The sequence below is a fragment of the Canis lupus genome, chromosome 28 (assembly GCF_048164855.1).
Source record: "Canis lupus baileyi chromosome 28, mCanLup2.hap1, whole genome shotgun sequence".
Classification (NCBI taxonomy): Eukaryota; Metazoa; Chordata; class Mammalia; order Carnivora; family Canidae; genus Canis; species Canis lupus.
This window is the reverse complement of record NC_132865.1, coordinates 4,103,171-4,118,949: the sequence shown is the minus strand read 5'-3', so window position 1 is coordinate 4,118,949 and position 15,779 is coordinate 4,103,171. Positions and strand designations below refer to the sequence as shown.

The 15,779-nt window shown below is 37.2% G+C and overlaps 1 long non-coding RNA gene across 1 annotated transcript in view; it reads right to left on the bottom strand.

Moving 5' to 3' along the window:
- Positions 1 to 221: 221 nt before the first annotated feature.
- Positions 222 to 15,779, bottom strand: part of LOC140620115 (uncharacterized) — a 36,783-nt gene continuing 21,225 nt past the window's right edge. Inside the window, exons 3-7 of the long non-coding RNA XR_012019853.1 lie at positions 12,827 to 12,969; positions 9,861 to 9,937; positions 4,314 to 4,388; positions 987 to 1,171; positions 222 to 489 (exon numbers count right to left, since the gene is read on the bottom strand). This is a non-coding gene — a long non-coding RNA (uncharacterized lncRNA). The remainder of the gene's footprint in view (positions 490 to 986; positions 1,172 to 4,313; positions 4,389 to 9,860; positions 9,938 to 12,826; positions 12,970 to 15,779) is intronic.

Genomic DNA, 15,779 nt, shown 5'->3' with positions numbered 1-15,779 from the left:
GGCACATGAACTCGACTTTTTCTCTTTTTTCCTTCTTCTTTTTTTTTCTTTTTCTTTCTTTCTTTCTTTCTTTCTTTCTTTCTTTCTTTCTTTCCTTCTTTCTTTCTTTCTCTTTCTTATTTTTTTTTCTTTTTTTGGTAAAAGCAAAATTAAGTGAGATAAAAGAAAACCAAAATAATAAATAAATAATAAATTTTTCTTTTAACACTTTTTGCCTCAGGTGCATTATGATGTTTTCATATTGGGTTTCAAAAATACAGACCATTCTTTTTAGGCTGTTTCTTTGTTTTCACATATGAGATAGAAAAAGCAATACTTACCTGGCAGGGAAAATATCACTACCACAAGATAGAAAACAAAGTCACAGGACAACCCAAGTTTAACTTCAAATTTGAGATTTCTGTTCTCATGAACTTTGATCCTTCCTTCTTTCATTCTTTCTTTCCTTTCTTGAGGTAGCTGAATGCTTGTTCGGTGCCATACTGTTTGCTAAAAATTGGGCAGACAATAGTAAACAATATAGCTTTAACCCTACCAGAGCTCATGGAAAAGACAGCATTATGGAATACTCCTATGAATAAATATGTACTTGTAATATGTGCCAAGACAGATAATCAGTGGAAGCTACAAGAGTACATAATTGAAGGAGATGACCTAGTCTAGGGATCAAATAAGGTCTCTTAGACATATTTTATTTGAGATTTGAAGATTGAGAAGTTGTTAACAAGATTGAGAAGGGTGTGGGTGGGGGGTTGGGTGGTAATGATTGAAATCGCCAAGGCAGAGAGTAACATTTTAGGAACTCAGAAAACACCAATATCACTGGAAGGTGGAAGAATTTTAGCAAGCATCGTAAGCCATGTAATTCTGTTAGGAATTCTTTTGATTTCAAGTAATGGAAGGTAGTTTAATGACAGTAGTTTAAAAAACATGAGTTCAATAACAAAGATTTTAGCGGTAGACAATTAAGGACATTAAATGTTCACCCATCCATTGTTGTCATTGGAGACCCAGATTTATTGTTTTTCTTCTGTCCAGGGTCAGTGGGCTGCTTTTCATCCTCACACTCATCATCTCATGGTCATAAGACGGCTGCTGAAACCCCAGGCATCACAGCCAGATTCAAGGCAGGAAGAAGTGAAGGAAGGGTAGCAGCATCAGCTACATCCATCTGTTTCATAGGAAAAAGCAAAGGTCCTCTCGGTTCTCAGCCCATTTACAATTATACCTCACTGGTCAGAAATCTGTCACATGCCCTCTCCTAGCTGCACGTGCAAGAAAGGCTGGAGAAGTGAATATTAGCTTTTCTAGCTCGTTGGGTAAGGTGGGCAAGGGACAACCAAGATGGGGACTGATGTAAGGCTAGGTTAATAGCAATGCCTGCCTCTTGTGTCAAGGGCTTTATTCTTTGCCTTAAAACACAAAATGAGTGAAGCCATTAGGTATTGTATTCTAATTTAAAAACATATGATCACTTAAAAACACAGATCTCACAGGCTATCACAGGGAAAATTGATTGGAAGGAGAAAGAGATGATGTAAAGTGACAGAAAGATATTGATCGAGGTGACAGATAGTTGGGACTTGAACTGGGGGGGTGGTGGTGAAGACAGAGGAGGAATGCAGCAGGGAGTTCAAGAAGTTTAGGGTTGCTTTGATTATTCATAGGCTTTTTGTGTGTAGCAAATGCAATCATGTTCAAAACTATAGATTTGTCCCAAATTAGTTCATTCTCAAGGCACAATCTGACTAGCTTATTATTAAGATATGTGTTGTCCTTGAACTTAAAACTCTTCTCTGTTAGTGAAACTCTTGGGAGGTATAAAAGATGTTTGATTCCTCTGGCAAGATAAAATTACTTTCTGATCCTTTTTCCTTACAAAAGTCAAAACTGTACTTCCACTGAGTGCTGTAGAAAAAGTAGGAAACATCTCCAGGCTGACTGTATTTGCACCTCCAGGTTAATAAAATAATTGTGCTTTTGTGTTCATATCAAGGAAAGCCCAAATGCACTAGGTTAAGGATATTCTTAACGACATGAGGAAAAATTTCGGTTCCCTTAAGTAAGGCAAATCATTCTACAGGAAAAAAAAGAAATAAACGGGGAGGGGAAATTAAACCCACATCCTAACATAAATTTCAAAGAAAAATATTAGAATTTCTCAGGGTTTTCTATAACTGCTATTAGAATTCATTCCTGAGCCGAGATTTTTTATTTCAACTTTCACATTAACAGTCCAATAATAAACCCTTGATTAAAGAAAAAGAATTCTAGTGAAAGAGTTGAAATAAGCTTAATTGTAGAGGTGTGATTAGTGCCACAGTGATAGACTCCCAGGTAATGATTTCTAAAATTTTATAGGAAATGTTTAACAAGATGATTACCTGACTGTAAAATGTCTCTGTATAAGAAAATAGTCTTTGAAAGCAGCATTTGGGCCCTGTTGCACTAATACATCCATGAATGGCAACACTTCTTTTATAGTTTTGATGAATGCTGAAGTAGAAACTATATTATAATGATTTTGGACCAGAACTGTGAAAATAGCCAGCAGAATATGAACACTTTACCAGATCAATCAATTTTCATTTAAAATTCTACTTATTGTGTATGGTATCAAACTATGAAAATGTAACATTTCAAACTAGTGATTTCTGTCCTACCAAAATTGCAGTACTTATTTTAGTTTTGAAGTAGATAGGATCAGCATTAGAGACAGCATGGTGTAACCAAAAAAAAAAAAAAAAAAAGGAGCTGGAAATACCTACATACCTGCATTCTAGTATCTTTTTCTTATTCATTCAACTGCAAATATTTACACATGGCCTAAAAAGTGTAAGACATGGAAATAGAAAGACCCTAGATATTTTGAGGTATTCTTCCTAAGAAATGCTCAGGTTTCACATGACCCTGTGTTCACCTGTAATGGTGAACATAGAAGTTTGTGGGAACATAGAGGAGAACTCATGTCTCATGGGTATAGACGTATGAAGGGGCTAAAAGAAAGCTTCTAGGAAGAGGTGACATATGAACTAAGACTCTGAATCACCACTTTTAATGAAATGGAGCCAGTTCAAGGGGGCAAAGGACATTGGAAAACAGTGCCTTTTTAAGGGGCTCAAGTGATTTGATGCCATCAGAATGCAAGAAGTGTCAGACAATGAGATGGAACCACAACGGATCAACCCTGGCTACTTTGAGTAGGAAAAAAAAAAGAATGCTGGGAAGTATAGTATGGCTCACAAAAAGTCTTTCGTCCTTCATTAAGGAATGTGGAATTATGGGCAGCCTGGGTGGCTCAGAGATTTAGCACTCTCTTCAATCCAGGGCATGATCCTGGAGACCCGGGACTGAGTCCCACATCAGGCTCCCTGCATGGAGCCTGCTTCTCCCTCTGTCTGTGTCTCTGCCTCTCTCTCTCTCTTTCTCTCTCTCTGTCTCTTATAAATAAATAAATAAATAAATAAATAAATAAATAAATAAATAAACTAAAAATTTTTTTCTTAAAAAAAGGAATGTGGATTTAATTCTGAAGACAATAAAGAATTTTCTGGAAAATGCTGTAATCGTAGGCAGATTTGAAATAATTCATTTGCGTGACTCTGCAAAGGATGGATTTAGAGGAGGCCAGCAAGAGCCTCTTGGTGGTGGGCTGGGAGAAAGAGGTTGGAGAAGAGCCAAGAAATATCTGGGAGGTCAAATCTGCAAAAACAGAGATGACTCAAGAATATGAAGTAGAGGACTCATGGAGGCAGACCCGAGAATGGTGGCAGCAAAGCGTGTGTGATGGAGAAGGCAATGAGTGTTTAGACATGTTGAGTTTGGGGTACCTACGGGATATCCAGGTGGAGATGCCGGCAGAAAACTGGATAGAGGAGTGCACAACTCTGGGCAGAAGACTGATTAAGAAGTGCTCAGCGTGCAGCATACAAGGGGAGGAGAGCCTTCCGCTGCTGAAATTTCAATTGTTAATAATAGTTCTCAGGGAGATTGTGTGGCATGAAAGGAGCAGGAGGTCCTGCCTTAAAGGGTTCCTCGAATATCAAACAACAGAATATATGGAAAAAGACTACAGAAGAGAAGTATGGGATGATTATTCATTTAATTCAGACTCAAATCCTTAAATGATATACATTTAAAAAACTCCAAAAACTCTTACTGTAATAACATAAACATTCACTTACCAAAATATGTTTGAGGTGTGAGACAGATAGTAGGAAGAGCAGAAAATACTACTCAGAAAAATTTACAGTTCCATTGAAGATCTATCCTGACGAAATTACTGGAAAAAAAGTCATTGAGGGAAATAATACCTTATATTGGAGTAATGACGTCAACTTTTTTAAGTTGTCAGGTTTCATGTCTTCCACATGTTTTCTGGCATGGGCCTTCAAGAACAAATCAAAATAATTAGAAAAGCATCCTCTGAGGTTAAAATCCCCAGGCCATTCTTCAGGTAGAATTTGTCCGTCATAATTCTAGAACACTGTTAGATTTAAAGAACTGGAGAGGGGGGAAAAAAGCTTACAATATTTTGGTAACTAAGTCCAGTAACTTTGGAAACTAGTTGCTGGACTTGGCCCTAATTATATCGAAAGGAGATGGTAGTGATTTAAGATCATTTGCTTTGCCCCATGCTCCTCAGTATTCAGTTTTAATTTCATCTCTTCTCCAAAATAAGCGATGCAAAAATCATCTTTGCTACTTTCCCAGAAATAATTTAAAGTTGGGATTTACTACTTAAATTAGGATTTCCATATGTGGATTTATCATCATTATTTACAACAGAACGAAGGGAGATGCAACACTCACTTGGGTTCCATTGTAGCTCATCAAAAGGGTTTTGTTAATTTAATATTGTTTAAAAAAAAAAATGACCCTAGCCTGGTGTATAAAGGGCTTAAAACAACAGCTGGTTATTTTTTCCTCAATAAATTAATAGATATTACTAATGCCCATGATATTAAGCAACTGTTTCATTATTAAGATTGTCTTCATGACTCAGTGACATTTATTTTGACTGCCCAGCATGCAAATCCCTGTATAACTCGAGAGGTCCTAAAATAGAGAGGAGACTGGACCATACTTCCCAAAATGAAAACTTTAAAAAGCCTGTTGATACACTGTGTCCCTCTGACCAAGTAGATGTTTCCATTCAGGACTTAGAGAAATTTAGAAATCACAATATATGGTCATGTAGCATGGACTCAAAAAGTATTTTTAAAAATTTCTGGCTCGCTAGATCTTGATAAATAGTTTATCATTCTCTTTTAGTACTTTTAAAGTACTGTTTTACAGAACATCTAAACATTGAGGTAATATTTGCTCAAAGCTGTTTTTCATATTTTCTTATCAATTCATTCATTCATTCATTGATTCATTCCTTTCAACTTATTGTTTCTATATCATACATAATATATGAATATTCATACACTATAAATACATTCACATTTAATTTTTCAATTTATTCCTCCTATACAGACAGAATGGGTCATGGTGCTAAATATTTCATGATATAAGGAACGGTGAAGAGATGAGACAATAGAAAAAATGATATTAATAAATCTGAGAAAAGTACATCCCTGTTATGATTAATTAATTAAAATTAATTGAAAATTGTATCGTTTTAGTTGTATTATGTAGCTGGAAAATTACATTATATTTTATCTATTTTTTTAGTACTGTTTGTGCCTCAAAAAAAATTGTTAAATGCTTTGTTTTCCCCCATAAACCTTTCATTTCTGAATTTAGGAGATTAGAGCTTAGTGCCATGCTTACTTTTCATTTTTTTTTAATTTTAAATTTTTTTTATTTTTTTTCATGCTTACTTCTCAGAACATTCACACAAAGGCCAACACTTTCTCCACTGTTATTTAAAAGTTTATTTTCTGCAGCGTTTCGTTACCCTCATTGGCAAAAAAAGTTATTAATCTACATTGAGGAAACACTCCAGACCACCAGGAGAAAAGGACCCCAACTCCGTATTACATAGACCTGCTTTTGTTTACATTGCAGCTGTTTGGTTTCCAAATCCTCAAATCATCACACCAGTGCATGATCTTCATTGAGAGTCCACTTCTAGGCATGTAGCCACTCAATAATTAAAGATTCATTGATTATTTTAGCTCACATACTGGCCTGCCCAGACCTAAAAGTAAATCAATGTTTGGACTATAAGAAATAGATAAGACACACTTCTAGTTTTGGAATCATGGAGCAGAATTACTAGAAGTGGCGGGTTATTGTTATGTCATTCCATTCACCTAGAAACATGGAGAAAAATAAATATGCCACAAAGGTAACAGTCTAATCCCTCTCTCCCATAGGGCTTCCATCTACAAATGAGATTATAGTGTGCAGCAGGTAATATAATGCCCACACTCTATCCCCTAAGATGTTGTCCTAATCCCTGGAAGCTGTGAATATGTTATGTTACATGGCAAAGGGGGATTAAGATTACAGACAGAATTCAGGTTACTAAAAGAACTAACCTTATAATAGAGAGATTATCCTGGATTATCTTCTTGGGCCCAATTAATCACAAGAATCCTTACAAGTGGAAGAGTGGAAGGAGGCAGTAGAGAGGGAGAGGGATGTGAACACACGAGCAAAGTCTAAGAGATGCAGCATTGCTGGGGTTAAAGATGGAGGAGTAAAAAAAAAAGAAAAAAAAAAAAAAGATGGAGGAGTAAGGCCAGGAGCCAAAGAATGTGAGTCGTCTCTAGAAACTAGAAAAGGCAAGGAAACAGATTGTCCCCTAGAAGCCTCCAAAGGGAATGCACATGTGCTAAGACCTCGATTTTAGCCCAAGAAGACCTGTATTTGACTTCTTACCTGCCTAATTGCACAGGGATGAATTTGTATTGTTTCAAGCCACTAAGTTTGTGCAAATTTAGTGATAGCAGGCGGAAATGATGGATAGAGGTTACCATTATACAACTTTCTAAAACTAAGTCTATGGAGTGAAATATTTGGAAATTGGAAGATGAGGAAGCTGCTGTAGCCTAGATAATTTCTAAAACCCTTCTCATTTTGAAATTCCAGTTTCTTCCCATTAGAACATACGCAGCTGCAACTATGTTGGCCCCAAGTCACACCCTAACAGGGCATACTTAAGAGTCTCCTCTCTCTTTTACTTCTTTCCAACAATGTCTGTTCTCCATTCTCTCCATCCATTTGCTTCATCAGGCTTCTATACCCAGGAAAGATATTTGGGAAAAGTATGTTATTTACATACAGTACTCACCAACTGTTTATTATCAACTTAAACTTTCTAGCAAACACACTTCTTTATTGGCTAGCTAGTCTTGGACCTATCTGTTAGGATGGGGTGGATTTCTCATCAAGATTGATGGGGCCAGTATCTGTAAGAGCAGGTGATGAAGTCACTAAATAGAAATCCTTATAATCGCTAAAGGCCAAAGTGACCTGGGGAAGAGATTTTTCTTTCCGGCACAAGCCCTTGACATGGTCACTCTCACTCTCCCACAATATTTGTTGGCCATATTACCAAAGGAAATAGCTAAACTGAAAAGCATAGGAAGACACAAGCTGCAGCAGTAGGTGAATTTCTACGTAACTTGTCAAAACGTAATTTGGGGTGTGTCCCGGGTATCCTAGAAAATCCAGAATGGAGTCATCACATCTTCCTAGAATACCTTTCTCAAAGGTAATTGGTTTTCAATTTGAATGCTTATATTTTTAAAAGAACAGCTCTTAAAAAAAAAAAAAAAAAAAAAAAGAACAGCTCTTAAGTATGCTCACCACAAGAAAGCAACGGGAGCTACGTGGCCTGTTGCAGGCCTCATGCTATGGTGGTGATCAGTAAGAGTATCAAACCAACATGTCATACACCTGAAATTCACACAATGTCATACGTCAGTTATATCTCAATAAAGCTGCAAAAAAAACTTCAAATTTAAAAAAAAGTTTAAAAATTTCTCCTATATTGTTATTGATTTTTCTTTTTTACCAAGTCTACCAACTAGAGCATTCAGCTGGTAAGAATTATTTTTGCCTGAATTAAATATGGAGGGATAACTCAGGCCCATTTCAGGTTCAACAAACATCTTGAACTATTTTTCAAACATTTGGGATTTGGCAAACAAACATTTCAGTCAGTAATTTTTTGCTTAATTTTTAAACCCTTGTGTTTTTGAAGGGGAATTTAATCCGTATGGTTCTGATTCATTTACCATTAACTGATCGGGCCAGGTTTTTTTGTTGTTGTTGTTGCTATTTTTTGGTGGGGGAGATGTTTAAGGGTTACTTTCAGAGACTTTGACAAATTTCTTGAAAAAAATAAGAAAGCTTCCTTCTGCCAGGGAGGAAATCAAGTGTCAAAAGGAGTTGAAAGAAGTTCTAGATTCATGTTAGCAATGCAGCCTGACTCAAAAAAGAGAAATAATTTTTTTCTCCCAATTTTACTGGTAAGGATGAAAGGCTTTATGAGTTTAGGATCACAGATATGAGTTGGTGCTCATGGAATTTGGATTTACTTACCATTCTGGGCGCTGGTCTCCAGTGAGTTTGAGATAAAAAGGTAACTCCTCCAAGAGAAAAGAGGAGCCAAAGAGAAATGCTTTTAGCAGCTCAGAAAAGGATTATGTATGATTAGACAGCAAAGAGAAAGAGAAAATGAGTGGGCAGGAGAGAAAAACAGAAAGAAGAAAAAGAGAAGGAAATTTCTTAAAAAAAAAGTTAAATAATACACAACTTCCTTTTTGTTTCTAGAGGATCCTTGATTATAGCCTTATGGCTGCATGGACACAAATGGCTAATCACTGAGACTGCTCTCTGACTCTTGATAAATTTGGAATAGACAAATTCAACCTCAAATAGGGTAGCCACTTGTAATGACCTTAAAACCTTTTTTTTTTTTTTTAAGTGGAGCAATCAACATCACTTGCTCTATTTGCTTTCTTTCCTCAATATGTTGATTTATTTGTTACAAAGCACCATTAATCACACTTTCTCAATTTGACTTTTGTTTTTCTCTGAAGTTTTTGCACTCTACGCTACTTCAGAAGCAAGAATTGATAGTTTGAAAGAAAAGGTATTGTATTATTTAATAGTTTATATAGGTTGTATCTTATGTACAAAGTTTTATACAGGGATGTGCGCATGTGCGTGCACCCCACTCACAAAATTCTTGGCATCAAACCATTTCTTTTTAGACCTTTGGTCTTTCTATTGTTAATATTGCTTTAATATTCTATCATTAATATTTCAATTGAATATAAAAATGCCATTCGTAGGGCATAAAAAGTTTTATAGAAGTGTACGACTAAATTCTGGGGCACTGGGTGGCTCAGTTGGTTAAGCATCTGCCTTTAGCTCAGCCCCCCTCCCCCCACTTTGGGCTCACTTTTCAGCGGGAAGCCTGCTTTTCCCTCTCCCTCCTCCTTGACCACTTGTTCTCTCTCTCAGGCTCACTTTGTCTCTCCAACAAATAAATAAAATCTTAAAAAAAAAAAAGTGTAAAAAAAGAGAAGTGTATGACTAAATTCTATTACCCATTTAACATTTTCCGAACATATTCTATGTGTGCAGCGTCATGATGAAGAATAAATATACTAGAGCATAGGGTAGGTTCCTAAGCTTAAGTGTTGAACAGAATACAATTTTAGAAAATAAAGACTAATACGATATTAAGTCCCAGTTTACAGTTTTTAACCGAAATAAGAACACTTTTATTTTTATATAAGGGAACTGCCTTAGAAGTATCCTTCAATTTTATATTTAGAAAACTTTTAAATTAGGATTTGTAAAAAATTATCAAGCTCTACAGTTCAATAGCTCTGGATCCCAGTATCTCAGGAAGCTTGTCTCAGTTTACATCAAACTATTTTAAATCATACCTTCCAGTGAGATGCCAACCGTACTGTGTCAGTCAATCTCTGAGCAGGCCTGGCATTTCATAAGAGTGACAAGTCGACTGTGAAAATGACAGAGGGGAAAATCATGAACAATTGTTTTAATGCCCAAAAGCTGCCTATGGTGTTCAATGTCTCTAAGATTTTTTGTCCCAATTAAGAATTTTGAAATGAAATACTTGATACGTAGAAAAGATTTAGATTTCACAAATCACCCGAGAGAAGAATGGCCTTATTTTTCTGCATCTCAGGGTAGCTTGCTTGAATTTAACACACACCGAGCTGCCAGCCGACAGGATCATTCCTATAAAGCATCTGTGTTCACCTTCCCTTAAAAATGGGACTATGACTCTTTGTAGAAGAAACAGGTAAGTGTTAACTGGGGATAAGTGATCAGGAAAGTAAATAGACAAGCTACTTCCTTATTTAAAATTCACGTGGATCTTCAAAATGGATCAACATTGTTAGGATTTCCTAATGAGGTACGAGATAGAGTCATAGAAAAAATATCTTTGTAAAAAAAATAAAATAATATGTCTTGTTTCCAAGAGTTAGAAGAAATTTGATAGGTTTACAAGTTTTTTTCCCTCCACAAAATTATTCATTTTATTTATGCTTAAGCCTTCTCATATAATCCCCTGAGGTGTTGCAAGTTTGGATGAGGGTCAGGTATCTTGAATTTTTAGGTGTTTTATTCTTAAAGTTATAAATGGAGTTCATGCTTAAGAACATCAGCAATACAGATGTGATAGCCTTCCAACCACTCAACTGATGTAACCAATCTCAACAATCTGATACTCGCTCTTTTATATTTTTTCTCATGCATATAAAATCGTAGACACACCAACAGACGCATAAAGATTTCACCTTTAGGAAAAAAATAGGTCACATTATAACTTCTGCTATTCAACTTCTTTTAAAAAATTAGTATGAGCTTTCTAGACCTTGCAAATATCTGGGTGACATTACACGGTGTGGATATATACCTTGTTCAACCATTCTCCATTAACAGGTACCAAGGTCATTTCCAGTAGTTCGCTGCTACCAGTTCTGCTGTAATAAACATCCTTATGTTATTACGTTTTTATTTCAGTAGACTCAATTTCTAGAACTGGGAGTTCCTAGAATTGTAAAGTTTTGTTGGGAAGGGCCAAGGAGGCTGAGAGTGAGTCAGTATTCAGAGCATGAGAAGAGTCCCGGCAGAGTAATAGAGAGCAAATCAGATAAGTAGGCAAAAGCCATGACTGTTGGCTTGGCGACCACAGGAAAGAATTTTAACAGGAAGGCCACCATGCATTGCTGGGTAGAAAGGTGTCTGAAGCAGAGTAGAACTGACTTCATGGAACCGCAACCCTAGCAAATCTTTGTTTGTTTTATTGAGAAATAGCTGCCATAGAACACTGTGGAAGTTTAAGGTGTACTGTGCATTCATACATTCCCCTATCGCAATAGGATCACCACCCTATTGTCAGCTAACACTTTTACCACATCACATAATTATCATCTCTTCTTTGTGGTAAGAACAGTTAAGATCTAGCCTCTTAGTGACTTTGCAATATATAATAGAATATTGTATTTGTCTTATTCTAGCTTTAGCGAGCACAACTGTCTCAGGAACAAGATGTGCCCGAACATGTAAGGTCGTATTCGTCAGTCCCTTAACAGGAGGGCAAAGCGAGGGAGGACGAAGCACAGACTGCTCTGGCCACACAGAGCACATTTTCTGCAGGACTCCTAGGCAGGTCCCTGAAGACGCAGAGTGGAGCTATAAAGAGAAAATTCTGCTGTGATGCAAAGGGATCAACTATTTTTGCTCCCACCATTGGGGTGAAACCAGGACAAATGGCAATCCCATTTTCCTGTTTACAAAATATCTCACTTCCTCAGATTCTATTTGAGCATTATGGCTATCTATAGAAGTGGAAACACAGCTGAAGCCAAAGAGGTCTGGCCCTATTTCCCGTGGGCCCTTGCGCTGCCGGGTGGGATCTGAGAACAGGCATGAGCCTGCTATCCGCAGCAATGCACTTGGCCACACTATCATGAAGCCTGTCAAAACACCCAGAGGCCTTGGGGTCAGGAAGAGCTATCACGTGTCCTTTCTTATGGGTACACGAGGTCCCTAGAGCGCTGCTCCAGTTCTTATTTTAATTATTTCCAATTCTCAGAGGTTCTTCACTATTCATGATGATGCCATTGTTAAGGAGCTACATGTTTCTGTATGAATCACACGTAGGACTCAACCCATCACTATATACTTATTGACTCCTGCCGTGTGCCACAAGCACCATGTTGTGGAGGATCCAAAGCGTAGCAAAAATATTTATTTTTCTATGTATTTCTCTTTTCTCTCCTTCCATTCTGTCTCACTCCTTCCTCTCTCTCACTCTCTTTCTCTCTCTCTGTCTGTCTGTCTCTATCTCTTGCATTTTGGTTAATACAGAAACATTTCAAATAATTAAGAGCGTCTAGAATTGTTCATTTCTTTTTCCGATGAGCTAAAAATAGACAAATAGACAGTGATTCTTAACTTTTTTTTTCCATTCCTTTACTTTTTTCTTTTTTTAAAACTTTTCTTTTAATCTTGCAACTTTGTATATGGTTATGTGATATTCTGGAGGGCTTGAATTTACTACTGAAACTATATTTTTTCTTTAATTATAGAGTAAGCCCATTTTGTTCATATGTGCTGGCCAATATGCACCAATATTAGTTGTTCAGGAAAGTTAATAATTTGGCTAAACATTGTGTGTGCACGTGTGTGTAGAAATAAAAGGCACTCTAGAGCATTATTGAGAAATCTCTCAGAAAATGGTGCCAGAGGAGTACAAATGGAGGAAGAGACCTGCTTGGGACCACTTTAGGGAAAGTATCCTACTTTGAAGAGAGAGATGAGATCATGGCGGGTACTCTCCCTCAATACTGCCCTCTTTAGCTGCACGCTTACTTACATGCCCACAATTCATCTCCTTCCTTTTAGTCTTAGAGAGTAGAGTGGTCTTTCCTTTCCCATTGATGCACTGAGTCAAGTGCCTTCTTTTATGATTTCCTCCATCAATTATCTTCTCTATCCTGGACCTTCAGCGCCATGTCTCTGTTAGAGAAACATAATAGCTTAAATACATAAGCAACAAAGGAATATCTTGTGTCCTGAATAGAGATCCTCCCGTGACCACACTCTGTTCTTGTATCAGCCTCTCTCTCCTCTTCCCTGTCATTCCTATCTCTTGAATGTGGAATTGAGTTTTCTCTTCTTTAACCTATTCACCTCTTCGTAGACTGAGGTCTGGCTTTTCCTGCCTCTAGCCCACTGAATTGGATAGATTCTTCTGTTGCATCTGACAAGGTTCATTACTCCCTCTGTCTTGACACTTCCCACTCTAGGTTTCCGTTATGCCACTCTGCCAACCTATCTTTAGTCAGCTACACATCTCTGAGCACTCCTTCTTGGTCTTTTCCATGAATTTCACTGTTACTGTTTATATCCTAAGAGTTGATATTCCTCAAGTTTCCATCATCAACTCACATTTCTTCCACTTTCTGCTGTTCCATGGGCAAATCCACTTACTGATGCTGCCTGACACCAGAAGTGGTAGTAAACTCCAGGGGTCCTGGTGGTGTTATGTCAATAATGCTTCAGTTCCCTCTCTAGCTCTAAAATGGTCCAGATCCTTCTGATCCCCTCTAACTCATTGTCCTACAGGAATTTTTAGTTCCGTGCACTTCCCAAAATCCTTTGGAGCAATTCAGAACATCAATAAATAACTCAAAGGGAAATGCCCAATGCCAAATTCATCACTTTCCCCTCCTCGAACCTCCTCCTGACTCAAGAGTATACCATGGACTTAGTCAGTTAAAATGGAAATTGGTAGAAATTGGAGAGGAGAAAGAGAGAAAGGGCGAATGGAAAGAGAGAAAAAAATACAATTTGAGTCTCTTGAATCTCTCTTTTCCCTTGGATCTCAGATCCAAGTAATCACCAAGTGCTGTGTGCTTTACTTCCTAAATCTTGAGTCAGTTTCTCCATCCCTGTAACTACTTATACTTCTTTAATGGAAGCCCTAGATTATTATACTGGTCTCCCAGGCTCTAAGTCTACATGCTCAAACTCATCCTTATACAATGGACAAAGGAATGCATCCAAATTCTATTCTGATCTCATCATTTTCCTAACAAAATTTGCCAGTGGTTCCATGTCATTTGGTTTATTTCTCTGCCTTTTTCTTACACAACCATTTACCTCAGGCTTTGCTTTTCTACAATATTGAATTCTTTGTAACTCTACTCATTTGCTGTGCTGTTCATCCACTGATGTCTTTGTTCAAGATGACCTCTCTGCTTGGAGGATCCCTATTCCCTTCACCTGACTAACTCTTTCTAATCCTTCAAAACTCTTCTTGAGAGTAACCTCTTCCAAGAAGCCTTCCTTGTCTCTACCCCTGCCTCTAATTGTGTTGAGTAACCCTCTAATTCCATAGTAACCTCTGTATGTCTTCCCTGAATTTGTCATTTTATGTTGCAATTACTTATGTCTGTCATTGAGTGAGAACACCATACTTTGTGTATTTATTTTAACCCCAGCACTCAATTTGGTGCCTATCCTAGAACAAGTGCAAGATAACTAATTTTGTCCAGTTAGGGCTTAACTTGAGTCTTAACTTACGAGCAGGTTTCAGATAATTGAAAATAAAGGAAGAAATCCACTGGAAATTAGACTTTGAACTAAGATTCAGACACAAAGATTCCAGGCATATTTCTGGAGTCAATAAGGAGCACGTACCTCCTGGAGAGGGAAGCTTCTGTGTGTGTGTGTGTGTGTGTGTGTGTGTGTGTGTGTGTGTGTTGAACGTAGAGGGTGAGGAGGCATGCATCTGCCGGCAGGCTGGATGGATAGATTGGGGGAAATATGGAAGTGTCAGAATGTATTCATTTTGGACATCGTAGAAAACACAGAAACTGATTTTGAGTTAGGAAGCATGAGGAGACTGGTGTGTTAGGAAAATAATTTCAACAGTACTGGGTTAATAGATCAGGGCTGAGAGCAGGGTAAACACTTATAAAAAATTATGGGAAAAAAAATGAAAATGACCTTGGGCTAGAATAAGGCAGTGAGAATAGTGGGGAAGGAGGATATGCCAAAATATTTCCTCAAAATTACTATGGAGGCAGGTGCAAGAGCATTGTGAAGACCCAGATGAAATTTGATTTTGTTTGTTTGTTTATTTATTTATTTATTTTGTTTAATACGGTGTGTTCACTGCTTAGCGTTGAGCTTGGTATATAGTAGGTGATGAAGAAATATTTTTTTAAGTAAAAGAGTTAATGTACAAATAATGATAGAACCCTTTCACAAACATATAGTTAATCTCTTCCTTGAGAGAGAACAGGTGGAATGTTTTTTTTTTTTTTTTTTTTTTTGGTCTGGTTTGGTTTTGTACCAAGGCACCAATGCACCAATGCACTGAGCAAAGGTCTGAGTAAAGATGTAATGATTTGATTACAGTAGTGGTCAGTAATGGTCTGATTGGGAGTAATGACAGAATGATGCGACTCTGTTATAGTTTAGGTGACTTTGATTCTCTTCCATTGGTTTCCCCAGAGTCCCAGGCCTTAGCACAATTAATGCCACTGTTTTGAAATCAGCTTTAGAACTTTGATCTCAGGCTCTAAATATGCCCTTGCTGTAAACAAGCAACACATCTAATAATAACCATATCACCTGCTCATCTAAAGGGCTTTATGTGTGTTTAATTAATAATTGAAAACAAATGTCACCATCTTTGCCTCAGTCTAGACAGGGGACAATTTTATCATCTACTTATTTTTTTTCTGCTTGAGGGATACAGAACGCTTTCAGAGAAGGTTATTAAGGATTCAGATAATTAAACTTGTATTTTTTTGCAC